Below are 8,316 nucleotides of genomic sequence, written 5' to 3'. Positions count from 1 at the left end.
GTATCTGGGTTTGGTGGCTAATGATGGGATGGATTCCCGGATGGGGTAGTCTCTGGATAGTCCATCCTTTCATCTTAGCTCTAAATTTTGTCTCTATACCTATATCCTTTCATGGGTATTTTGTTATTTATTCTAAGGAGGAATGAAGTATCCACGTGTTGGTCTTCCTTATTCTTGATTTTCTAAGCAAATTCAGAATAGAGGGAAACATCTTTAACGTGATGAAAGTCTTTCAGGATGTTAATATCATGCTTGATTTGGAAGCAGATCAGGAGCAATGCCTCTGCTTAACTCTACACTGGAATTCCTAGCAAATACAATATAGAGAAACAGCAAAGGCTTTGAGGTGAGGAGAAGATAGCTGGCTACTGGCAGATGGCATGTGGAAAACCTGAGCAGTATATCAAAACTGGAAGCAGTAAGTGAATCTCAACCTGAGCAGTATATCAAAACTGGAAGCAGTAAGTGAATCTCACAAGTCAGTTAATACATAGATCTCAGTTGTTCTATAGTCTAATGACACACACTAGAAAGGGAAGCTTAAACATACCCTTTTCACAGGACCAAGCACATCAGCTCAGGATGGAACCACATTTGCATATTATGGAGGGTGTTGTGAAGTCTCAGAAACTGATGGATGTCTTTCTTCCATACTGAGCTGCCGATTCCATGGGATCCCTGCCAATAGCCTGGTGGGCATTTCTGAAGAAACTGCATTCTGAAACTTCATAGGAGATCAAAGGAAACAGTTACAAAAACCACCCTGAAAGAGGGAGCAGGACTGGAGGATTTAGTGTCTGATTGCAAGATTCTGGATGAAGCTTTAATAGTCCAAACTGAGTGTTAGTGTCTTAAGAAACAGACTAGTCAAGCAAAATAGAAATTCAGAAAAATATCCATATATATTCATATAATATATTCATAATCATATATTCGTATATACTCAACTGATTTTGATAAAGGTCCTGAGACAGGTTGTCATCGTTAGCTTTCATAAACATAACACAAATGGAGATGTGCTTGAGAAGAGGCAATCTCAACTAAGGAGCTGTCTCCATCAGATTGGCCTTGTGGGCAAGCCTGTGGGGGCATCTTCTTGACTGGTGATTGATGTGGGAAGGCCCAACCCACTGAAGGTGGTACATCTGTGGGTGGCCCTGGGCTGTATAAGAAAGGTAGTTGAGCAGACCAGGAAAACAGGCCAGATTGTTTCACCAGGATCCCTGCTTCAGTCCTGCCCTGGCTTCCCCTGATGAGGGCCTGTAACCTGTAAGCCAAATAAACCCATTCCGCCACAAGTTGCTTTTGATAATGGTATTTATCACAGAGCCAGAAAGTAAACTCTAATGTAAGTCATCGAAAGGGTTCTAAACATATTGGATAGGTACAGATAAAAGTCAATGCCAATCCCTGCCTTACTTAGGAAGGGAAACTGATTTCTGATAGATTGTAGATAGACTTAAACATAAGAGCCATGGGACTGCAGAGATAGCTCAGTGGTTAAGTGCATTTGTTCTTGAGAGGACCTGGGTTCTGTCCCCAGCATTCACATTGTGCTACTAATGACTGCCTATAATTCCATTTCCAAGGGATCCAGTACCCTCTTCTGCCTGTGTTCACACAGAACATAGACAGACAAGCAGGCACGCATATAAACACATCACTAAAAATTAACTTTAGAAAGAATCAATAGCTTTCCATGTATTCAGGCCTCTGGAGGAGAAAAATATTTGTCAATCTTACCCCACCTGCGAACCCTACAAACCACGTAAATAACCAGCCTGGCAAGACAGGTCTACCATCACAATAATGCCCTTCCAGTAACCACTTTGTTATTGGATTTAAGGTCTTCTCCACAACATGAAACCCATATGTGGCACCATTATTAGGCTAGGAACCTGTGCTAGACAGGTGGTAGGCCCAGGGGTAGAACCTATTACTATTGGTCTGTCAAATGGACATATCATTAAACTGATTCCTAATAGATCAGTGCATTTCTCAACTCCAGTCAGAAAAGCGTCTTTTTCTAGTAGATGATGATCAACATAGAGACTGACAATTGGTCAAGGTACAAGGTACACTCAACCCTAAGTGGGACATCACCGGTGCCACACCCCAAGGTTGAGAGGTCACTGAGTGGGGAGGGGGCAGAAAGACTATAAGGGTCAGAGTCGGTGGATGACTATGAGCTAATGGTTTTCTGGACACAACAGGGCAGCTGCACAGGAACTGTGCAAGCTCCAGCCAGACAAGATCCTGGTATGGAGAGGGCAGGTTGACCAGAAGTCCCCACCCCTAGCTGAGGAGCTATCATCTACTGGTGGCTACTGGGAACTGGGGAGTCAGCTTTGTTGAAGGGTAGGTCCCTAGGTGGGTCCACCATTCTCTGTTGGATGTCCATGAACTCAGGAGATGGCATGATTTGGACTTTATGGGCTTATAAAGAAGACACAAGTTGGGTCCAGTAGGCAAGGGAGAATGTATCTGGAGGGAGTTGGAGGAGGTGTGAACATGGTCAAAATACATTGAAATTCTTAAAGAATGAATAACAATGAACTAAAGTGAAAGACATTAAGCATTTTTGAAAGACTGGAGAAAGAGCTGAGCACCGAAATATAGGATGAACTTTGAAAGTGTCAGGTTTTTTTAACTCAGCTAGCTCCCGAATCATTGAGACAGAGACCTGTTAAGTTTATTAGTGAGCTTTCAGCACTGTGACTGGGCAGGTTCTAAGCTATTCTAATGTCTATGGTATCTACTTCCCAGCCACATGCCCTGAGATACTTGTATTGAGTCCACAGCTCTGTAGTGCCCGTCATCAGAGAACTCCCTTGGCGGCTCCTCCTCATGCCCGACCTCATTGCAATCTCCTTCCTTCCTGGACCCTCACCTGCCTCCTGGCCAACTCCTTCTTCCTGGCTCTTCTGCCCAAGACCCCCTGGCTGGGATCAGAAGTCTAGCTTTCTATCTCCTCTGCCCAGACATTGGCTGTTCAGCCTTTTATTAACCAATCAGAGATAACTGGGGATATATATATATATATATATATATATATATATATATATATATATATATATATATGTGTGTGTGTGTGTGTGTGTGTGTGTGTGTATACATATACATATACATATCCCTTCTTTTCATTTAATCTTTTTTGTTTTTACACTCCAGATTTTACTCCCCTCCTGGTCCACCCTCCAGCTGTTCCACATTCCATACTTCCTCCCTGCCTCCCTGTCTCCAAGAGGATGTCCCCACCTCTCCACCTCCCACCCCACCAGACCTCTAAACTCCCTGGGGCCTCCAGGGAGGATTAGGTGCATCATCTCTGACTGAACACAGACCCGGCATTCCTCTGTTGTATATGTGTTGGGGGCCTCGCATCAGCTGGTGTGTGCTGCCTGATTGTTGGTCCAGTGTTTGAGAGATCTCGGGCATCCAGGTTAGTTGAAACTGCTGGTCCTCCTACAGGGTCGCTCTCCTCCTCAGCTTCTTCCAGCTTTCCCCTAATTCAATCACAGGGGTCAGCAGCTTCTGTCCATTGGTTGGGTGCAAATATTTACCTCTTACTCTTTCAGCTGCTTGTTGGGTCTTTTGGAGGGCAGTCATGCTAGGTCCCTTTTTCTGAGCGTCTCAGTAATAGTGTCAGGCCTTGGGGCCTCCCATTGAGCTGGATCCCACTTTTGGGCCTGTCACTGGACCTTCTCTTCCTCAGGCTCTTCTCCATTTCCCTCCCTGCAGTTCATGCATGTCCTTTTGGGTCTGAGTTACCTCACTCAGGATGATATTTTCTAGTTCCATCCATTTGTCCGCAAAACTCAGGATGTCCTCATTCTTAATAGCTGAGTAGTATTCCATTGTGTAAATGAACCACATTCTCTGTATCCATTCTCCTGTCATGGGGAGATTCTTCGATATTCATGCCAAAGCTGGTTCTGGACTGCAGCTAGATCTCAGGGCATAGAAATCACCATCTGAATACACAGAGCAACCCCCAACACTGAAACGCAAGTGTTCGTTGCTTTTTTCTTTTGACTTCAGACATAATTGGATCCACGTGACTGGCTGCTCCAAGCTCCAGCTGATTTCACCAGGAGAGACTACATATACTTTGTACCATAAGCCAAAATAAAACCTTTCCTCATTATGAAAACAAGACTTTAAATGCATATACAAACAAACAATCCCAGAATGCTTCCATAGGACACAAAAAGTTTAATATACCAAAACAATGAACTGCACTTTCATCACATTAAAAAAATAATCTCTCCCTGCCAAAGGATACCCTGGGGTAAATGAAGAGGATGTCCTATGAAATATATAGCATGGACTCTATGGAGTTATATCAACTATGGTATATGAACAAATAAACGAGATACTCCAGATCAGAGGACACTGATCCTGGTTCAGACCCCCAGTGGTGCAACTTTTTTCTTTTGCCATAAAGGACATTGTCAGTCAACTGGTGAGTTTGGAACAAGGTCCACTGATTGTAAAACCCTGGTAGTATCAATGTACTGTTTTTGATCACATACTCTGAAATAATACAGATAAAAGAATATAATTATAACTTCAATTTTTTCAAATCCTATTTTTAATGATGGGTCTTAAACACTTTAACCTTCTTTCTAGCCTACCACCACCAGAGGTAGTGGAAAAGAAAGGATACGTAGGGAGTGGACCTGTTTAGAAAGTTTCTTTGGAGCAACTCCCAGCTGGCTATGTTGTCTGGACATCAGCAGTTCAGTTCACAGGTCAGCAGGCAGCTGCAGCTCGAACCACTCGCAAACACTTCACAGATACACCAGCAGTCTAGTTCAGTAGTGTTGGGATAGCAACAGAGTTGACACGACCTAGCAGAGACAGCCAGGCCTCAACCTCAATTTGAGTTGGCAGGAGGGACCAAGAGGAACACCAGGAGAAGTTCTCGGCTGTGCCTCTCTCAGGGAAGCGAAGATCAGTAAATATTTGAGACCCACAAGCGTTGCACAGGTAGCTTGTTCCAGCAAGCCAAGCTCTGTCTCCATCACTGTCTGTCAGTCCTATTTATACCCTCCAAACATCGAATGTCCTCCAGGTGCCTTGTCTCAGCACGTGCGTCTGTCTCCGCTGACGTCAACCTGCCAATCAGCTCAAGTCCTTGGAAGTGGCAACAAACCGCAGACGGTTTTCGGTGCATTTCTCTCTATGGAATCCTGACAAATGCAGCTCAACTACACAATGAAAGGCAGACCAATACACATATGTCATTAGCAAAGGATCCTTCATCACGTGTCCTTTCACATGCTTGCTTTAGCAGAACATCCTCTCCTGTGTCTGCTTCAGCAAAACATTCCTTTACCAGTCTACCTTAGCCTTTGACACCTGTGTCCGTTTTTACAATAAAAGTCCCTTCATATGTTTACCCCAGCAAAACACCATCCAACCGGTCTTCCAAAGAACCCTTACATTTCCACTTCATATAATCTCTATCATTTAGTCTGAAATTGTTTGGAGAAAATGTTGCGCTGTGAATGGTGGCACACATTTGTAATCTCAGAGCATGGGAGGTTGATGAGGGCAGATTGCTACAAGTTCAAAGCCAGCCTGGGCCACATAGCAAGAACCTCATCTCAAAAAGCAAACAAACAAAATTACATGGAGCAACACAGAAGAGACAGGAACAGAGAGACAATGTGGTAAAACCGAGGTCGAGATGTTGAAATGGTAACATTTGTGGGTTAGGAAAGGCAATATGGGAAATCCTTTAAACTGTTTTTGCAATGTTCCCATAAGTCTTGAGTTATTTAAGAGAACTGTTGTAAAAAGGAATGTGTAGATAAGCTCCAGCCACAGATAAAATAGTCACACATCTGACAAAGGATTCGTTTTTTAAAGCGCATAAAAATTCCGTGTGCTGATAACAAGAAACAACTCTGTCAACAAGCAGGGATACTGTTTGAATAAAGACATCTTGTCAAGGAAGATACAAGGGATGGGGAATCTACTGATGGGAAATACTCAGTGTCGTTAGTGTCAAAGTCCTAATAAGAAGGGTGAAATACAAACTAACATTATAGTAAGTTACTAGTGCACACGCCCTAAAGTGACTACATCATCCACAAAGTGACAGATCCAGGTCTTGGAAGCTACATAGAGTCACAGTCACATTAGTGTTGGTAGTATAACAGGGTACAGTTTGGAAGCAGGTAACTCCTTTCTTTTTCTTAATATTTTAGTCAGCATGCAAAATAATGCACATCAGCGCGATGTTCCTACACGCCTCTCATTTTAATTATTTACTCCACTCCTCATAGCTCTCCTGTGCCTCTCCCCATCTCTTCCTGGCCCTTTCCCTTCCCCCTGATTGTCCCTCCTGCTTTCATACCACACAGATCTTATCACCCTTTCTTTGTCCTTCCTCCTGGCCCTAGCCTCATCTTCCTTCCTTATAAATCCTCTTTATATTTCCATGCTATTTATAATATGTATTTCACATATGTATAAATCCTATTTTAATTTTCAGGCTATTTTTATTTACTCTTTGGCAATTTATTTACATCTATGCAGTGTGTCCTGGTGCAGGCTCTCGGCTTCACCTCACTTTCCCCAGACACCCCTCAATACATGTCTCTCTCACCTTAGCGTTCTTTGGTTTGCTCATTTGCGTGGTTGGTTTTGTTTATTTGTAACCCGCTTAGTTCACTGACCACTGCCTGCTAGGATGCTGACTGGTCTCTCCGATGGCCTTGAACTTGCACAGCGATCCTAGCTGTTGAGGTTTCCTGAGTATAGCAGGCGTGCCATGTGCAGAAGACATCGTCTCACCGTTCTCCTTCCCACCCTCCAGCTCTTACAATCTCTCTGTTCCCCGTCCATCGTATTCCCTGTGTCCGGAGGTGGGAATGATGTAGGTGTATTTAGGGCTTGAAAGGACAACATAAACCCCACTTCACTCCATGTAAGGACCAGGCCTGATTTTGGAAAGAAGGTCATAAGGCACCAGCTCCAGGAATAGACCATAAGTCCCAGAAACTAGGGCATAAGACACCAGCTCCAGGAATAGACCATAAAATCCAGAGATAAGGTCATAAAACCCCCTCCCAAAGAACAGCCTGAGGATAACCACAAAAATGGGGAAATATCTTATCTCAGGATGGGCCATCTGGACTGGGTAGTCCTAGCTCATCCTATGGTTAAACATTCATGACATAGGAATGAAGACCGCTGACCACCTGTGACTCCCTAGAACCCACTAATGAAATTTTAATTACCTAATCCTTCTAGAGAGTTCTCCTGGTTCTCTATAAGAAGGCCTGTGTGCCTTTGTCTGGGGTTACCATTTCAAAAAATGGTTAATCCCCGCATTCTGATTGTTTGTGCAGAATAAATACTCTGTCTTTGCATAGTATCTGAGTCTGGGATCCAGTGATCTCCGGACCCTTACAGGCTGAACACACAATAGTCACGCATTCTCCACACTTTGACGAGCTCTGGATCTTTCTGTTTCCCACTGCGGAAAGAGCTTCTCTGGTCAAGACTGAGAGCACCACTAACCTATTGGTATAAATATAAGTATTTGGAGACACTTGGGCATCATGTGCATGTACATTCAAATGTTCATGATTTAAAAAATAAAAATGTAACTTTTGCTTTCTAAACCTGTGTGGATCTGAGCCCATCTCTTTTTCTGCCAGTGTCTTAAGCTTACTCATCTTTACAGCTAAATACAATTCCATTTTATGTATGTACCACATTTTCTTTATCCATTCATCTGTCAACGGACCCGAGACTGGTTCCTTCTCTTAGCTATTGTGAACAGTGCAGTAATAAATATGGATGTGAAAGCTCACAACTGCAGGCTACAAATCCATCATTGCGGGAAAGTTGACTTAGTGAGGGTTTAACTGCTGTGAGGGGACACCATGACCAAGGCAACTCTATAACAGAAAACATTTCATTGGGGCTGGGTTACAGTTCAGAGGGTTAGCTCATCATCATCATGGTAGAAAACATGGCAGCATTCAGGCAGACGTGATGCTGGAGGAGCCGAGCATTCTACATCTTGATCGGCCAAGAGGAAACTCTGATTCCACACTGGATGGAGCTTGAGCATAGATCTCAAAGCCCACCTAACAAGACAACGCATACTCCAACAAGGCCACGCCTCCTAACAGTGCCCTCCCTGTAGCCAAGCACCGAAACACAGGAATCTATGGGTGCCACACCTACTCAAATTACCACAGAAGTCAAGGCAGGAACTTGAAGCAGCCGGTCACACTGGTCACAGTCAGGAGCAGAGAGAAATGAATACATACATACTACTGTGAGAAAGAT

Source organism: Mus pahari, chromosome 5 (assembly GCF_900095145.1).
Source record: "Mus pahari chromosome 5, PAHARI_EIJ_v1.1, whole genome shotgun sequence".
NCBI lineage: Eukaryota > Metazoa > Chordata > Mammalia > Rodentia > Muridae > Mus > Mus pahari.
The sequence above is the reverse complement of the archived record's forward strand: the minus strand, read 5'-3'. Positions refer to the sequence as shown.